Source organism: Bombina bombina, chromosome 2 (assembly GCF_027579735.1).
Source record: "Bombina bombina isolate aBomBom1 chromosome 2, aBomBom1.pri, whole genome shotgun sequence".
NCBI lineage: Eukaryota > Metazoa > Chordata > Amphibia > Anura > Bombinatoridae > Bombina > Bombina bombina.
In genome coordinates, this window is record NC_069500.1 from 497,281,955 (window position 1) to 497,301,759 (window position 19,805).

Genomic DNA, 19,805 nt, shown 5'->3' on the forward strand with positions numbered 1-19,805 from the left:
TCCCACAAAACTGTAAACAAACTCAGGGATGCGCATAATAGAGAATTCAGCGATATGACGATGTAACACTATTTGTTTGTAATGAATTTGTTTACAAATTGTTAGTCATTTAGACTCACTATAAACTTTTGATACTTAAAATGACACCACAATAAAATAAAAAGTTCACTGGCATACACAGAGTTAATCTCGTCTTTATAATTTTTATAGGTTATATTCAGCTGTCATAAAGAAGCTGATAATGTTTTTAAACTTGCTGAGATAGAATAAAAAGATAATTTCCCCCCTTTGTTTTAAGTGCAGAAATAACCTTTTGTAGACAGAAACCACTGTAGTTAAGACATGGGTAGGGTTGATCGCAGTAGGGGTGATTCAGAGTTAGGGTTAACTGTTGTCAGGTCAAGTTCAAGATAATTAGGGATGGAGGGCCGGGTCAGGTGGGTCATGATTAGGGATCACTGAAGTGGTCACTGTTAGTGTAAGGGCTAATGGACATGTAAGTCGTTTAACAATTAGGGTGAACTGTAATTAGACTGGGTTGTGTATAGGGTTAGTTGCAGTGGGTTTTGGTGACATTTAGTGTTTATTATAGTGAGGCTGGTTATCGTTAATTTGGGTTGGCAGGGCTGTCAGTGGAGCCATGGTTCATTTTTATTGTAGGTTGCAGTTAGGGTTTATTGTGCTGGGGACACATACCAGTTAGCCTTTATTGCAGTGGGGGTGTCTGTGTGTTTGATTGCTGTAATACAGGTACTTATTTAATATAGGTACCAGTCTTATAGTGGCTGGGGATATAGCAACCAGTTATAAGGAATATCTGTTATTTAGTGACAAATACCTGATACATGATTCAGTTCTGAAAATGTAGCAGCTATGAAAAATCTTCTGCCAGTAGATTTATTATAGCAGCTCCGTAGCCATTATTATATATCGTTTCTATCAAGGCCCCACCAATTGTGTTGTAAGAATCCTGGGTAGGGAAATGTACTTGGCATGAAGTCATGGAGATGTAGAACAGTTGCATCCTCTGATTCTTCTTGTAATATATTTTGGATCTTGAAGGAGTCTGCTAAGGTTAGGGAAACATGCTAAAAAGTCACCCTATTGGCTTATATTTTTATTACTTTCATTAGTACTATAGAGCTGTTATTCATTAATTAGGAATTACACCTGTAGGTTATAATTTGTTGTGCCAAAACAATTTTGACATTTTCAAGATTGTCTTTTTGCAACTGTGTTTGTCTTGTGATCTATATTGCGAATACGTAAGATATAGAGCTATTTGTCAGTAGGTATGTCTGCTCCAATGAAAGCCTGTGCGCTGGGTTTTCATATGCAGCATGTATTGTGGCAATTTTATATTTCTGTCTGCAGTGTATACGTCTTTAATTTTAATAGCTGTACAGGATAATGTTGAATAGGAGCTGTGCCTCAGAGAGTGTGCATATAAAAAGATTGTGCATATCTTGATAATGAAATGGTGAACTGGAAAGTTGTTTAAAGTTGATTGCTCTATCTGAATCGTGACTTTTTGACTTTAGTGTATTTTTAAACACATCATGGGTTTGGTAGTCACTCTCCAGTGAGTTTCATTATGCAAGATACTGGCATAACAAAAAAACAACTCCAATCATTTACAGAACAAACAAATTAAATGGAAAAAAACTCTATAAAACTAGAAGAGAGTTAAAGATAAGTAAAATGAAAATAAAACGAGAAAAAAAAGTGAGACAACTTTGCCATAATAAAACAGACATGCAAATATTGTACAGTTAAAACATTAGCATAGCCCATTTTACAAGTGTGTTTATTCATTCTAGTGGGTGTCATTGTTTTTGCATTGCTAGTTTTTTGCGTTTGATGTGCATATATTGGGAACTTCACGCTAATATAGATAATAATGGCATGACAGTTTGTTCACTTGTTATTTTCCTTCATTAATTTCTCCATTTAAGAAACCTGACTTTATATCAAGCCTTAGGTGAAGTCTGGATGCTGTGATGCTCTGTAATGTCACAATGTTGCTGTATTTGACTACTAAGTTTAAATGACTCTGTGTAGTCTTCTCCATATGCCTATGCCCAGGGCCGCCACTAGAAATTTTGGGGCCCCTGACTTAACCATTGATCAGGGCCCCCCTCCTTTGACATGTGCAATTTTTGACCAAGTGACTAAATCGCATATGCACTTTATTCTTAAGTGTCTATTTAAATTGGAATTGTAGTAAAGGTATTAACATACACACACAGACACACTCATACACTGAAACAGACACTCACACATAAGGATTCACATATAGACACTCTAGCAGACACGCAAAGAAACACACTCAGACACAGACACTCAGCACTTGTTTACATTGCCCTGACAAGTAATGAGGTAAACTACAGTTTTGTGAAAAAAGGAGATTTAGAAAACAAAATATGGAATTCTGATTATCTTTTTGTAAAGGAAGATGCCAACTAAATGAGGACAACAGCATGCAGTGGCTGAAAGGAAGGGCCCTGAACTGCCTAAACAATAATTTAAAGGTTAAATGGTGGATTGGTGACTTCCGGAAAGGTCTCGTTAGTCTCAAAGTCTGTAGAAAGATGTGAATAATCAGTAGTAAGGTCAAAATGTCCTAAAAAGGAACAGACAATGTGTATGTGCATAGTGGTTTAGTGCACACTCAGAAATCCTCTCAAATGCTAATACTTTACTCCTTGTAATAACAATTCCCATGCTCAATTAGCACTCTGCTGTAGTACCCACTGGTGGTGGCTGCCAAAATGTAGGGGGCCCCCCTGGCCCATTAGGCCCCTGACAGGAGTCACCCCTGTCACCCCCTGATGGCGGCCCTGCCTATGCCACTATACCATTTTTAATTTGAGGTAATTTTTGAGAATCCACATAATATTTGTATGCATGCTTCAATTTCCATGTTAGCTACTTCTTTCCACTTGGCAGATTCTGTAGAAATAAGTTTGTCAAGTGCAGTCAATGAAGATGGTTCGCTGTTGATGCTGACTTTGCAAAGTCGAACAGACGTGGAGCTGGCACTTGTTTTCTCTCCAGATCAGTGTCTGGTAGCTGGCACTGGTATTCCATTTGCAGTTCAGCATCACATGACTACCCTGTTCCTCCTTGCTTAGTGCTCCCTTTCTTCTGTGTATTCTCTTTGCCTAGCATGAAGGTCTCCTGCTACAGCCTCTACCTGTGTAGTGGTTATATAGACAGGCCAAAGCCCAAGCAGGTCTTCTGTCTGTATCTGTGTCTCTCTCTGTGGATTTCAGGCAAGGGTTATGCCATTTGGCTTGCTCTCCTTCTCTGACATGAACAATACTTCACTGTCACTTTCCCCATCTTTTTATTCAGGATTTTGTAACACTTACATCCATTCTCATAGGGTCACAAAATAGCTACAGTATCCATCAATAAATGTTAGTACAAACTTATTATGCCCACAATCATTTGGTATAAATGTGACCACATATACCTGAGTGTTTGGTAAAGCCATGTATATGATTAGCATAAGGCTATGAACGAATTAAGCATATACTTTATGGGAAATGTGACCATGTTTCTATGTATCAGTTCCAGAGACTTTGTTGAACTCCTCCCCAGCTCTGCTTGAGGATAGAAAGTCTTGTCCTATCAGATGACATTCACATACACCTTCATCATGGTCCTCTTTACAAAGCTTTATGTGTATCTCTCTTGCCAAGCCATTCTTTTGTAGGTTAAAAATCACTTTTAGGTGTCTGTGTCCAAGTCATTTATGTCACAAATGGCTTGAGCAATTATTAACTGTTTTTCTTCCTGTTTGTGGAGAACAAAATTAACATTATTTTTAAAGCCTTGTGCATGCAAAAGTTCACTTTTTTGTTATTCTCATTTTATTGTGATTAAAGTTAACATTGTACCCCTATTTTGTTTAATGGTAAAGCACTAAGCATATTGTCTGTAAACTCAGGCAAGAAAATGTAATATCACACCTTGATATTATTCATCTTCATATCTTTGCTTATACAACACATTGCAGGGATTATTCCCCTAGTCATCATATAGCCTGTCTGATGTTATTAGATATGTTTACCTGATCTACAGAACTGTTGCCTAATATTTTGAAGAAATTAGAATCTTTGCACATATCAAATGTTGCACCTGATTCTCTTAACCAATTACTCATTCATCATTTTAGTTTATTGCGTGATTTGAATTTACAACACTCTGTGGATGTACCACAAATGCATTTCTAGTATGTCTTCTGCTGCCATTGTGCAGTCATTTCTTGCCATTATTACTAGATTTCAATATATTTTTTTTATTTAATTGCCTTCTTCAAAAATAAAACAGCTTATACTTTTTTCCTCTATTGTGCAAACTGCTCTGGGAAAAGGAAGTTTGTTTTTTAGGTTACGAAAACCAGTCTTTTTTACAGAGAGTGCTTGTGTTTCACCCCTACTGTATTTTCCACCTTTCTATTTCCCCTTCTTTTAAACTTGATGTAACGTATTTGACCAAGTTTAAAAAAAAACTTCAGTGAAGGTGGACATATTTTCTGTTTTTAGAATGCCTGGGACTATATCCCTTGGTATGATTTATTTTCAATGCAACAGCATAAGGGGTTGAAACTGATGATGGTTACACATAAAGTAAAATGGAAACAATGAGTCTGACCAATGGTCTGACTCAGGCCCTGATATTCAAAGGTTCTCCAGCTTGGAGAGAAATTGTAGTTCAGACTTCACAAAGGCGGAACTTACTGAATTTTCAAAAGATAAAGGGCGGAACTTTTCAGCACAGCAAGATCTCTCTCATTTAGGTATGTGAAGCAGAGACAAACCCAGTGCAATATAGCACTGCAGAATATGAGAGTTTTGTTACACTTACACGTTGTGCGTTGCATTTAATATTACTATACATTTCATTTAGGGTCCTTTCAGTATTATTGCATTTAAGCTTTCCTTTTTCTCATTTGTAATTTAATACATTAAAATGTTGATCTAGCAGTGATTTTTACACATTCTGATTATGCTTTGAAAGTGTCTATGTTACTTTATTAACTGAGGATCATACTTTGAATAAAATTACATTGCACTTTTTATTTTCTCCATTGTAAACTGACAGTTTCAGAAAGTAGGAGGGACAGTGTAGTTCCCTGGGCTGAACAGGGGAGTTACCAGGGTATGTCTGAAACTCTCTCTCCTGCCTTGTGAAATTTTCTAAGCATTTTAAACAAGCTGGTCTCACTGATTTGTCTTGCCAGCTGTTTGCAGGTGAAGTTTGCAGAAAATTAACAATACACTTATTTTAAAATAGTTTTTGATGCAATTGGAGCCTTTATATCAGCCCCTAGGGTTCTCCAGTTACCTTCTCTCTCCCATGTGAAATTTTGAATCCCAGAGAGCTTCATAGCTTTCTATCGGCAAGATTACGAGTTTTGAGCTATGAGCGGCTCAGTACTAACTTGCAAGTTATTGCCACCGCTCACCTAAGCGCTGCTATTACAGGTTTGCAAAAACCCGGCATTAGCAGGCAATATTGCAGCATTGAGCAAAATTTCCCCATAGACATCAATGGGGAGAGCCGGCTAAAAAAAAGCCTAACACCTGCAATAAAGGAGCATAAAGCTCCGTAACGCAGCCCCATTGATTCCTATGGGGAAAGAAAATTTATGTTTACACCTAACACCCTAACATAAACCCTGAGTTAAACACCCCTAATCTGCCGCCCCCGACATTGCCGCCACCTACATTACACTTATTAACCCCTAATCTGCCGCCCCGACATCGCCGCCACCTACATTACACTTATTAACCCCTAATCTGCCACCCCCGACATCGCCGCCACCTACCTACACTTATTAACCCCTAATCTGCCGCCCCAACGTCGCTGCCACTATACTAAAGTTATTAACCCCTAAACCTAACCCTAAGTCTAACCCTAACACACACTAACTTTAATATAATCAAAATAAATAAAAATAAAAATGACTATCATTAACTAAATAATAGTGAATGCCCATACAAATGCCCTTTTCAGGGCAATGGGGAGCTTATTATTTTTTAGATAGGATTTTATTTGGGGGGTTCTGGTTGTGTGGGTGGTAGGTTTTACTGTTGGGGGGTTGTTTGTATTCTTTTTATTACAGGTAAAAGAGCTGATTTCTTTGGGGCAATGTCCCGCAAAAGGCCCTTTTAAGGGCCATTGGTAGTTTATTGTAGGCTAGGTTTTTTTTTTTTTTTGATAGGGCTATTAGATTAGGTGTAATTAGTTTAAATATTTGATAATTTCTTTTTTATTTTGTGTAATTTAGTGTTTTTTTGTGTGTAATTTAGTTAATTGTAGTGTAAGGTTAGGTGTTAGTATAACTCAGGTTAGGTTTTATTTTACAGGTAAATTTGTATTTATTTTAGCTAGGTAGCTAGTAAATAGTTAATAACTATTTAGTAACTAATCTACCTAGTTAAAATAAATACAAACTTGCCTGTGAAAAAAAATTAAACCTAAGCTAGCTACAATGTAACTATTAGTTATATTGTAGCTAGCTTAGGGTTTATTTTACAGGTAAGTATTTAGTCTTAAATAGGTATTATTTAGTTAATGATAGTCATTTTTATTTAGATTTATTTTAATTATATTAAAGTTAGGGGTGCTAGGGTTAGACTTAGGGTTAGGTTTAGGGGTTAATAACTTTAGTATAGTGGCGGCGGATTTGGGTGCAGCAGATTAGGGGTTAAAAACAGTAATGTAGGTTCTGGCCATGTTAGGGACAGCAGATTAGGGGTTAATAATATTTAACTAGTGTTTGCGATGCGGGAGTGCGGCGGTTTAGGGGTTAATATGTTTATTATAGTGGCAGAGATGTTGGGAGCAGCAGATTAGGGGTTAATAATTTTATTTTAGTGTTTGCGATGCGGGTGGGCCTCGGCTTAGGGGTTAGTAGGTAGTTTATGGGTGTTAGTGTACCTTTTAAGACTTTAGTTTTAGTTTTATGGCACAGCTTTGTAACATAAAAGCCATAACTACTGACTTTCAGTTTACGGTATGGATCTTGACGGTATTGGCTGTACCGCTCACTTTTTGGCCAGACAGGCAAACTCGTAATACCGGCGCTGTGGAAGTCCCATTGAAAAAGGACTTTTTGAAAGCTGTGGTAGTTACGTTGCGTTATGGCCAAAAAAGTGTGCGGGACAGATATACCTGCAAAACTTGTAATACCAGCGGTAGTGAAAAAGAGACATAATACTGCTTTTTCACTCATAACGCAAAACTCGTAATCTAGCCGTATGGAAGGCATCTCTGATCTCTATGGGATTTCCAGGTTCCTCACGTTTTCTTAGAAAATTCAGTGAGTTCTGCCCCTGTGAAGTCAAGACTATATTCCATCTCCAAACTAAAGAATGTTTGATTATCTGGCCCATAGAAATTAATGATGCTTTCTGGGAAACTGAAGCGGACAAGTTTTCCAGGTTTAATTTAAAGAAAACCGACAGATACACATATATTTACAAAGTATGAGCCTAATTTGTTAAGTTACAGAGAAACCGTGAAGTCATAAACAGAATTTCTAAAATCACAATCCAAAATACACTGCTGTAAACAAAATGAAATACAAAATAAAAAGAGCAGAATTGTCATATCATGCAGAGCTATATTGCACTGGGCTTGCCTCTCCTTCACATACAGAAATGCAGGGAACACCCCTTGGAGAAGTAAAGCGAAATCTGTCTTTTAAATATTTCACTAGGGATCTCGCAGTGCTGGAGGATCATTTTAGAATATGACACCTGAGCGGAGAGGTTTTGAATATCAGGGGCTCAATGAGGATAAACATGTTTTAATAAAATGATTTATTTACAAACATATAAAAGGTTGCAGATCTATACCATGGGCTTGGGAGTATCGTTTAATGCACAGGAGTACCAGCTCTATTCCAGAAGAATACTAAACTCACAGAAAGTTACTAGGGAACAGTAACAGGTATGGTAACATAATAACCTCTCTGAAAAACTGTATCCAATGGAGAACCCTGTATCAACATTATATATATTTTTTATGTCTGGGCTGTTATTAATATACACAAGCAGTGATTTTACTCACAAAGCAATAATGTGACCCTCTTGGCTGCCAGAAACACACTCACATACATCTAGAGCAACAATTTTACACACAGCACAGTCATTTCACCGCTTTGGCTTCCAGAAACAAAACACACCAGTGTTAATTTCGTAGATGAAAAATTTTCATCATAGTTTTCGTCAACGACATGTTCTCAGTGACGAAAATGAAACTAACTAAATAAATAAATGATTGAAAACTAGAGAAAATTTTTAGGGAGGGGCAATTGAACTAACCTATTTGGACTTCCATTTCTGGTTCCATCCTGACGGCTTACATTGGAGCTCCAAAACCCCAGCCCCCCAACTCAATCAGCCTCAATTGGCAGCGGCAATATGCTCCCTGTGTCTGCCTGTCGCCTGGAAAAATGCTTGTTTCAGCCTTGCATAATTCCCTCTGTCTGCCTGCCACCTGAAATAACTCCCATTCCAGCCCTGCTTAACTCTCTCTGTTTGCCTGCCACCTGGAATAACTCCTGTTCCAGCTCTGCTTAAATCCCTCTGTCTACCTGCCGCCTGGAATAACTCCAATTCCAGCCCTGCTTAACTCTATCTGTCTGCCTGCCACCTGGAATAACTCCTGTTCCAGCTCTGCTTAAATCCCTCTGTCTGCCTGCCGCCTGGAATAACTCCAATTCCAGCCCTGCTTAACTCTCTCTGTCTGCCTGCCACCTGGAATAACTCCTGTTCCAGCTCTGCTTAAAACCCTCTGTCTGCCTGCCGCCTGGAATAACTCCCATTCCAGCCCTGCTTAACTCTCTCTGTTTGCCTGCCACCTGGAATAACTCCTGTTCCAGCTCTGCTTAAATCCCTCTGTCTGCCTGCCGCCTGGAATAACTCCCATTCCAGCCCTGCTTAACTCTCTCTGTCTGCCTGCCGCCTGGAATAACTCCTGTTCCAGCTCTGCTTAAATCCCTCTGTCTTCCTGCCACCTGGAATAACTCCCATTCCAGCCCTGCTTAACTCTCTCTGTCTGCCTGCCGACAGGAATAACTCCCATTCCAGCCCTGCTTAACTCTCTCTGTCTGCCTGCCGACAGGAATAACTCCCATTCCAGCCCTGCTTAACTCTCTCTGTCTGCCTGCTGACAGGAATAACTCCCATTCCAGCCCTGCTTAACTCTCTCTGTCTGCCTGCCACCTGGAATAACTCCTGTTCCAGCCCTGCTTAAATCCCTCTGTCTGCCTGCCACCTGGAATAACTCACATTCCAGCCCTGCTTAACTCTCTCTGTCTGCCTGCCATCTGGAATAACTCCCGTTCCAGCCCTGCTTAAATCCCTCTGTCTGCCTGCCACCTGGAATAACTCCCATTCCAGCACAGGGCTATTTATTGCAGAGCCAAGACATTCTGGCACCACATTGCTGCGCAGAGGAAGGATACTCCTCCAGTGGATTCGCACGTAACAAGTAGTGTCATGTGAGTGTTTCACACAATTACCTCCCATCATACAGTAATTTAGGTAATTGTATTTAATTAATTTACTTTATTTATTTAATTGTAGTGTAATGTTAGGTGTTAGTGTAAGACAGGTTAGGTTTTATTTTACAGGTAAATTTGTATTTATTTTAGCTAGGTAGTTTGTAAATAGTTAATAACAATTTAGTAACTATTCTACCTAGTCAAAATAAACAAACTTGCCTGTAAATTAAAAATAAAACCTAAGCTAGATACAATGTAACTATTATTTATATTGTAGCAAGCTTAGGGTTTATTTTACGGGTATTTAGTTTTAAATAGGAATTATTTAGTTATTAATAGCAGGTTTTATTTAGATTTATTTTAATTACATTAAAGTTAGTGGGTGTTAGGGTTAGACTTAGGGTTAGGTTTAGAGGTTAATAACTTTAGTATAGTGGCGGCGATGTTAGGGACAGCAGATTAGGGGTTAATAACAGTAATGTAGGTTGCTGTGAGGTTAGGGACAGCAGATTAGGGGTTAATAATATTAAACTAGTGTTTGTGATGCAGGAGTGCGGCAGTTTAGGGGTTAATATGTTTATTATAGGGGCGGCAATGCCCGGAGCGGCAGATTAGGGGTTAATAAGTGTAGGTAGGTTGCGGCGACATTGAGGGCAGGAGATTAGGGGTTAATAAGTATATTGTAGGTGGCGGTGATGTCAGGGGTGGCAGATAAGGGGTTAATAAGTGTAAGATTAGGGGTGTTTAGACTCAGGGTTTATGTTAGGGTGTTAGGTGTAAACATAAATTTAGTTTCCCCATAGGAATCATGGAGCTTTACGCTGCTTTATTGCAGGTGTTAGGCTTTTTTTCAGCCGGCTCTCCCCATTGATGTCTATGGGGAAATCATGCATGAGCACGTAAAACCAGCTCACCGCTGACTTAAGCAGCGCTATATTGGATTGCGATATGGAGCACAATTTTGCTCTACGCTCACTTCTTGCTTGATAACGTTGGGTTTATGAAAACCTGTAATACTAGCGCTGTAGGTAAGTGAGCGGTGACAATAACGTGCAAGTTAGCACCGCACCCCTCGTAATCTAGCCAATAGTGATATAATGCTTATATACTGCTTTCCAAATATATTTGCATTACAAAACTACTCCTATACTTTGCATGAGGACATTATTTTTCTTATGTAAGTTTGCGATGTGATGCTACTTATATATATATATATATTGTATTTAACCCCTTTGATGCTCATGACAAGATGCACATCGCTACCTGCAAGCGCTTGATGAGCCCTTCTCGTTATGAAGGGGGATCGTTGATCAAACTGTTTGGTGGCCTAGTGGGCGGGACTCCCAGGCTTCATGCAAGTACAGGTGACATCACCACGTATATGCGTGGTGATGTCACAAAGGGGGAAAAAACAGAAAGATCACTGCAGCTGCAAGGGAGCTGGATGGGGGGAGGCTCTTCAAATCCCTTTATCTCAGCTACAACCTCCAAGACCACTCATGTGAAAGAGTATCCCCTGGTGGCCTTGGAGCAGTACCACCCAAAAGATCTTTTAAAAATAAAGTAGACAAAACACCTGGCAATAAAAAATCTGGTATGTGTAGAGAACCCCTAACAAAGAGAGAAGCGCTCTACCAGGAATGAACAACAGCTCAGTGGCTTGTTCTATGGCGATTTACCACCCGGAAGCAGCCTCTTTTAGACCAGTGTGCTTTTCACAGAAGAAAACTTTCCTGAAGTATATCAGTCTGATCCTGCCAAGTAAGGTCAGTCCAGCCCCGAAATACCAGGCAATTCTCCTCTGAACAAGGAACATGACAACCCCAGACGATCGTTTCGGCCTCCTATGGGCCTCGTCAGTGAGGTGCAGCCACATTCCTCTAAGCACACTGGGCAAGGAGTCCACGTCTGGTTTCCCCCATCACCCATAGGGAGACTTCCCCAGGGTCATAATAATTTGCATACAAAGAGAGAAGCGCTCTACCAGGAATGAACAACAGCTCAGTGGCTTGTTCTATGGCGATTTACCACCCGGAAGCAGCCTCTTTTAGACCAGTGTGCTTTTCACAGAAGAAAACTTTCCTGAAGTATATCAGTCTGATCCTGCCAAGTAAGGTCAGTCCAGCCCCGAAATACCAGGCAATTCTCCTCTGAACAAGGAACATGACAACCCCAGACGATCGTTTCGGCCTCCTATGGGCCTCGTCAGTGAGGTGCAGCCACATTCCTCTAAGCACACTGGGCAAGGAGTCCACGTCTGGTTTCCCCCATCACCCATAGGGAGACTTCCCCAGGGTCATAATAATTTGCATACAAAGAGAGAAGCGCTCTACCAGGAATGAACAACAGCTCAGTGGCTTGTTCTATGGCGATTTACCACCCGGAAGCAGCCTCTTTTAGACCAGTGTGCTTTTCACAGAAGAAAACTTTCCTGAAGTATATCAGTCTGATCCTGCCAAGTAAGGTCAGTCCAGCCCCGAAATACCAGGCAATTCTCCTCTGAACAAGGAACATGACAACCCCAGACGATCGTTTCGGCCTCCTATGGGCCTCGTCAGTGAGGTGCAGCCACATTCCTCTAAGCACACTGGGCAAGGAGTCCACGTCTGGTTTCCCCCATCACCCATAGGGAGACTTCCCCAGGGTCATAATAATTTGCATACAAAGAGAGAAGCGCTCTACCAGGAATGAACAACAGCTCAGTGGCTTGTTCTATGGCGATTTACCACCCGGAAGCAGCCTCTTTTAGACCAGTGTGCTTTTCACAGAAGAAAACTTTCCTGAAGTATATCAGTCTGATCCTGCCAAGTAAGGTCAGTCCAGCCCCGAAATACCAGGCAATTCTCCTCTGAACAAGGAACATGACAACCCCAGACGATCGTTTCGGCCTCCTATGGGCCTCGTCAGTGAGGTGCAGCCACATTCCTCTAAGCACACTGGGCAAGGAGTCCACGTCTGGTTTCCCCCAGAACCCCTAATAAAGATTATTTTCTAGTAGACAAGTCCCTCTCTCAAAAAATATATGCATTTTGGCTGTATAGGCAGGTGATCACTGTGGTAATGACAATTTAGTAAGGTGATCACAGTAACAGTAGTGGTCACTGGGCTATTTACCGAAATCTCTTTAGTTTGCTCTGTACTTTCAATGGATAGCCGGGCTGCACTAAACATTACTTATATCAGTTGTGAGTTATCTGTTGTGTGCAAGCTCAACAGTACTAGAAAATGAGACCTGAAGTAAGACTGGAATAAAAGTATAATAATAATAATAATAAGACATGTAAATTATAGTAAACATTTTTCACTCATATTTACACATATTAAATGTAAATTATATGTTTATTATTTAAATACATGTATAAAAAGTGTTTTAAAGGGATATAACATATGTCAAGGTGTTGGAAGGTGTACATATACACACACACACACACACACACATATATATATATATATATATATATATATACATACACACATGCAAATATTCCCACACTAACTGTGTGTGTATATATATATATACTGTAGATACTGTATGCATATATATATTCATACTGTATGTGTATATTTGTATGTGTGTATGTATATATGTGTTTTCATGAGTGCATATGTATGTATTTAAACCCCTCAGCTCCTTTAAGCTCTAGAACAGACATCCTCATACTTGGCCCTCCAGAGGTTTTGGAACTACATTTCCCATGATGCTCATCCACCTGATATGCTTGCTGAGCATCATTGGAAATGTAGTTCCAAAGCCTCTGGAAGGCCAAGTCTGAGGATGTCTGCTCTAGAAACTCCCAAGACCTACCGTTTGAAAGGTAATCATATAACGGCATTTAAGGGGGTTAAAGTGTAATTACTTGTTTCAAATAACAACACATATAAATACATAAATAGGCCTAGAGAACCCCAAGAGACTTATCTTTGTGAAGGACACATGAATCAAGCTACGTGACGTATATGATTATCCTGGAAGAAAAGTTGCTACCTTCTGCACTGACAATGTTCCCCAACTCAGAGAGCTTTGTTTTTCCAGAAGAACAATGCTTTATTCCATGCAGCCAGATCAATCAAGGTGTGGATGGAAGACCACCAGATCAAGACCCTGTCATGGCCAGCCAAGTCTCCAGACCTGAACCCTATTGCAAACCTCCGGAATGTGATCAAGAGGAAGATGGATGGTAAAAAGCCATCAAACAAAGCCAAACTGCTTGAATTTTTGCGCCAGGAGTGGCATAAAGTCCCCAGCAATGTGAAAGACTGGTGAAGAGCACGCCATGATGCATGAAAGCTGTGAATGAAAATCAGGGCTATTCCACCAAATATTGGTTTCTGAACTCTTGCGAAGTTAAAACATTAGTATTGTGTTGTTTAAAAATTAATGTGAACTTGTTTTCTTTGCATTATTCGAGGTCTGTAAACACTTTTTTTTATTTTGTCCAGTTGTCATTTTCGCAAATAAGTGCTCTAAATGACATTATTTTTACTTGGAATTTTTGTAGAAATGTTGTCAGTAGTTTAAAGAATAAAACAAAAATGTTCATTTTACTCAAACACATAGCTATAAATAGTAAAACCAGATAAACTCATCATTTATTTTAAATTGTTTGAATGTACTTGTTTTTAAGCCCTAACATTTTACTTCAGGTTTCCAGTTGTGCTAACTTTTTTAGCACTGTTATGTGTTGCGCTCGCATGTAACACATAAAACAATTTGTAATATGAGAGATGTTTAACGTGGGCCCCCTATCCATTGAAAGTATATGGTGCACTATGTCAGCAGCGCTAAAAATTCTCTGGTGATTCTGTTTAATCATTCCTTTGTAATACCAGGCTCATAATATTCAAAGCATTTATAAAGAGAGTGATTACTGTTCCTGCTGCAGTAAGGTGTTCTGTACCCTTAAAGGGATATGAAAGCAACATTTTTCTTATATGATTCAGATATAGCATACAGTTTTAAACAACTTTCAAAATGATTTCTAAGATCTAATTTGTTTTCTCTTTGTATCCTTTGTTGAAAAGTATACCTAGGCCAAGCTCAGAAGCTGCTGATTGGTGGCTGCACATATATATCTTTTTATTGGCTTTCAACTAGCTCGCAGTAGTGCATTACTGCCCCTTCAACAAAGGATACCAAGAGAATTAGGCAAATTAGATAAAATAAGTTAATTGTAAAGCCTTTTAAAATTGTATCTATTGGAACCATCAAAGAAAAATGTTGTGTTTCATGTCCCTTTAAAGGGATATTAAACCCACATTTTTTCTTTTATGCAATTTTAAGCAACTTTCTAATTTACTCATATTATACATTTTTCTTCATTCTCTTGGTGCCTGTATTTGAAAAGGCAGGAATGTAAGCTTAGGAGTCGGCCCATTTTTGGTTCAGCACCCTGAGTAGCGCTTGCTAATTGGTGGCTACATTTAGCCACTGATTTTTCACCAGAATTCAAGTCAAACCTTTCATATTTTTTTTAGCAGTCATCCCCAAACCGTGTATGCGTAAACGGAAATCTGGAGGTTTATCCCCTGCCACCTGCGGAGCACAGGGCCCTGCATATCAGAGTCAGTTACTATCTATCTTACAAAGCGCTGAGACCCTGTCAGAAGGATCTGAGGGTAAAATTTCCTCTAAGGACTCTGAACCAATTGCAGAACATGAAATTGATTCCACCTTTATATTTAAAGTTGAACATATCTGTTTCCTGCTTCAGGAGGTTTTGAATACATTAGAGTTATCAGAGCTTAAACCTGAAGATTCCAAGCCTGTAAATAAGTTGAATAAGTTGTTTAAAGCTCCACCCAAGTTAAATAAGGCCTTTGAAGTGCCAGATTTGGTTACAGATTACATAGCAAAAGAATGAAAAAGACAGGCATTCCCTATGCACCTTCTAACAGGGTGTACCCAACTTTCAGAAAATAATTTGGTAGCCTGGGAAGTAGTCCCTAAGGTAGATTGGCCTATTTCCACTTTAGCTAAATGCACTGCTATTCCTATGGAGGATAGTTCTTTGTTCAGGGATCCAATGGACGGAAAATCTGAGTCTTTACTTAGAAAACTGTTCTCTCAGACAGCCCTTAAGCTTAGACATGCAGTAGCTATCACCTGCTTGGCTGCTGCTGCATCCTTCTGGTGTGATTCTCTTTCTCAGATGGTTTCTAACCAATTCAATTCAGGGTTTCTTAATGGAGCATAGGTCGATACAAAATAATGCTATGGCTCATTTGTTACACTGTAGCTAAGTGTCCAATGGATAATGTTAGTTACACTGTGTGTAGCAGTTCACTCTTATAACAGTCACTCTGTTATAATATCTATCGCTAATATAATTAGTCGAGTGACTACTTTCACGACTCCGTTACCAGATTTATAGTTAAAGCGTTAAGTTGATATACACTGCTATACAATCATTCTGCTATGTTATATATCACTCGTGTTTTGTAATAAATGATTCAACCTAAAACCCCATATCTAGTTTCTGGCTTGAGCGTTCAGATATTAAGCATTGGCATTTAACCGTGAGGCTAAAATGAGTGTCACTATTGTTATAGTTCAGGTGGCTGGCTCCCAAACCCCATATCAAATTACCAGCTTGAGTTTATAATTAATGCACATAATGTTAAGGTTAGAGAGTTACACTAATGGGCAGGCATTCGATGATATATAACCGCTGTACTGCGGCATAAGCCACTAGTGTTTACTCCGGACCCCACTTAGATTTCTATATATTATAGTTTAAGCAAAGGATTGATAACTTCTATTTCAACATTTGTACTTAAAAAAGGAGCGTCTAGCACACTGTTCTGACGCGTTTTACCCTAACCGGGTTTTTTCAAAGGCAGCGGGCCGCCCAATCTATACATATTTAAATGTTCCGGTATCCGGAAGTACAGTCTTCATGTTAGTTTGCATTAGCTTGCTCTGGGAATCCAGAGATTCACTGCAATTGAGCACACAGACTTAACCATCAACATGGATTCAACTTGGGACAGGGATAGACAGGCCCAACATTTAAAAAGAGCAGCAGACCTAAATGAAATATTCAAAGGTAAAAATAACACAAGTGGTACCCCTATCCCGACAACTACGGAGGGATTATTAAGAGGTGTACGCAAGACAATGCTGAGACAAGATGAAACATGGTGGAATCGTCATTTCTTTGAGAAATATATAGAGAAAAAACTTATTCCTAGAGGATTACGTATCCAACTCTTTCCAGCATTCGAATTTAAAGACCAAACACTAATAATAGAATGAGAAGAAGCCCTAACAGAATGCTTGCCCCAATAAACTTATGAATATCCTAATGAAACACGATCAATCACAATATGACATATTAGAAACTAAAATTCAAGAACAAAATGAAGCACTGAAAAAATTTGAAAACAATTCAGAATTTGACAAATTATACAAAACATTCCAAAAAGAACTGGATAAATATGAAGCGGAATTGAAAACAACTAAACAAATTAAACTCAACAGGGATATACAAGACTTTGCTGAAAACAAAGTCTATAAATGGAGAAATAGAGGCTTCTTTAAAAACCCCACTAGACACCCTAAAGTGACATTGGTCCAAAGTGATGTCTCTGATACAGATGGAGAAGAAGGAAGCTCCACTGAGACCACAACATTAGATCAAACCCCCTCTGTGATAGCCCAACGTTCCTCTAGTAGAATTAAGAGGAAGGATTTTTTAGATTCAGGCGAACGAGAAGAAGAACCAGGAGGGGAAGGAGGCAGAAACAAAAGACCGGCCAGAGGTCAGGGACGGGCACAAACAGGCCCCACAGCGAATTGGAGACAAACAAGAAACCCCCGAGCCCCTTCTCTCAGATCAGCATGAACCACTGACAGTTATAAATCTATCAGAAATACAACTAACAAAAGAACATATTGCTGTGCTCTCAAAAGGTCTATCCTTCTGTCCAAATAGTAACTTGGACAAATTTGAGACCATAAAGGATATACAACTATACCTAAGAAAACTGTCTTTAAATTTTTTTTGCCAATTCTACAGATCAAAGTGAATGGAACACTGAAGAATTAGAAAGCCTAAAAGCCCTGGAGAACTTACTAGAAGAATCAGAACCTACTGGTTCAGTGAAATGGAGAAATAGAATTAAGAATAAATCCACCTTTGTTCCAAAAAATATTAACGCACCGCAACTCGAAATATTTAATTCATTGGTATGTGAAAAAATAACCAACTTGCATGCTACCCCCACACTTGCTAACCTAACCTATAATGAAAGGAAAGCCCTCCAAGAACTAAAAGAGAATGATGAAATCATCATTCGAAATGCAGACAAGGGGGGCACTATAGTAGTCTGGCCTCTTGACATGTACCTTAAGGAAGCACATAAATAATTAAGAAATGCTAATTGTTACACCAAATTATTGCATAATCCAACTAACGGATATATGAAAATTTACAACCATTTGGTGAACCAAGCATTCTCTCAAGGCACTATAACCGAAAAAGAAAAGAAATTCCTCACTGTGCCTCACCCTAAAATATCAACATTTTATTTGATACCTAAAATCCATAAGAATCAGAAGAACTCTCCGGGAAGGCCGATAGTATCAGGAATGGGATGCCTGAGTGAAAAAGCTAGCCAGTATGTTGACTACCGCTTAAGAGAATATGTAAATCAGTTACCATCATACATTCAAGATACAATGCAACTCTTACAAAAACTAGAAAATGTAAACTTGAATGAATCGACTTGGTTAGTTACAACAAAAGTAGAGTCATTATATACGTCAATTGACCATAAAATCGGGGCACATGCAGTAAAATACTATTTGGATACACAATCAGAAGAAGATGAAGAACACAATAATTTCATCATAAGACTATTAAACTTCATATTGAATTATAATTTTTTTATATTCAATAGAATGTTCTATCTACAAACCCGGGGGACAGCCATGGGAACAGCGTGTGCCCCCACCTATGCCAATTTATTTCTAGGCTGGTGGGAGGCAGAACATGTGTTTACTGATGAAAATTCTGCATACACTTGTATGATCCCATTGTGGCTACGGTTTATAGATGACATCTTCATTTGGGAAGGCAGCCGTAAGGAACTTGATGAATTTCTGAAATGTCTAAATACTAACAACTTAAATATCAAACTTACATGTGAGGCTAGCCAAAGCAAAATAAACTTTATTGATGTCACTATATATAAAGATCCTCAAGGTGACATCAAAACAGATCTGTACAGAAAGAAAACGGCGACAAATAGTCTATTACATAAGACGACTGCCCATGCGCCTGGAACAACCAAGAGTCTTCCAGTAGGTGAATTCCTTAGAATTCGAAGAAATTGCTCAGATGAAAAACATTTAAAAATAGAGCACAAGAATTAACTGACAGACTGATACAAAGAGGCTACAGCAAAAGGAAAATCAAAGAAGCAAGATATAGAGCACTACACACCAATCGAAAATATTTACTACATAAGAAAACAAAAACTGAATCCCAAATTCCAAGACTTTTCCTCACATATAGTGATCAGAATCCTGAAATAGTGAAAGTTATCAATAAACACTGGAATATCCTAATGTCTGATCCAGTACTCAAATCCCAATTAGAGGACAAACCTTCCATCGGATGTAGACAATCTCAAAATATTAAGGATATGATCACTAGTAGTCATTTTCAACCCAAAAAAACCAGATCAGCTTTCAGACCGGGATCTTACAGATGTGAAAATTGCAGCACATGCAAATACATGACACCCAAAACCACAGTAACTGATAGATTTGAGAAAAACATACTATAAAAAGATATATCAGTTGCAATACCGAAGGGGTGATATATGCATTATGCTGCAGCTGTAATCTAATCTACATTGGAATGACAACGCTCACGCTGAGAACCAGACTCATGGAACACTTGAGGAATATAAAAAAATGCTGCAACAGATCTAGAAAGGGGCAAAACACTCACAAGTGTTGCCATGCATTTTTTGAAATATCATCAGTCCAATAAAGCTGATCTACACGGTTGGGGGGGTTGAGAAAGTCAGTCTAGGAATCAGAGGAGGAGATTTAGAAACAGCACTCCTTAAAGCTGAAAGTAGGTGGATTTACCTAATGAAAACTGTTTCCCCAAAGGGCCTGAATGAACAAAACAATTATTATATTTTCCTATAAACAAACTTGGCTACCAACTAACAAAATAAAATCCATTCAGTCTATACAAATTGAGGACATAATTTACCATCTAAAAAAATATAAAAATAAAAAAATAAAAAATGAATTGACTAA

General features: G+C 38.8%; 1 long non-coding RNA gene across 1 annotated transcript in view; it reads right to left on the reverse strand.

Annotated features, from left to right (window-relative positions):
• Positions 1 to 2,422: 2,422 nt before the first annotated feature.
• LOC128647852 (uncharacterized) overlaps positions 2,423 to 19,805 on the reverse strand; it is an 83,185-nt gene continuing 65,802 nt past the window's right edge. The window contains exon 2 of the long non-coding RNA XR_008400436.1: positions 2,423 to 3,801. This is a non-coding gene — a long non-coding RNA (uncharacterized LOC128647852). The remainder of the gene's footprint in view (positions 3,802 to 19,805) is intronic.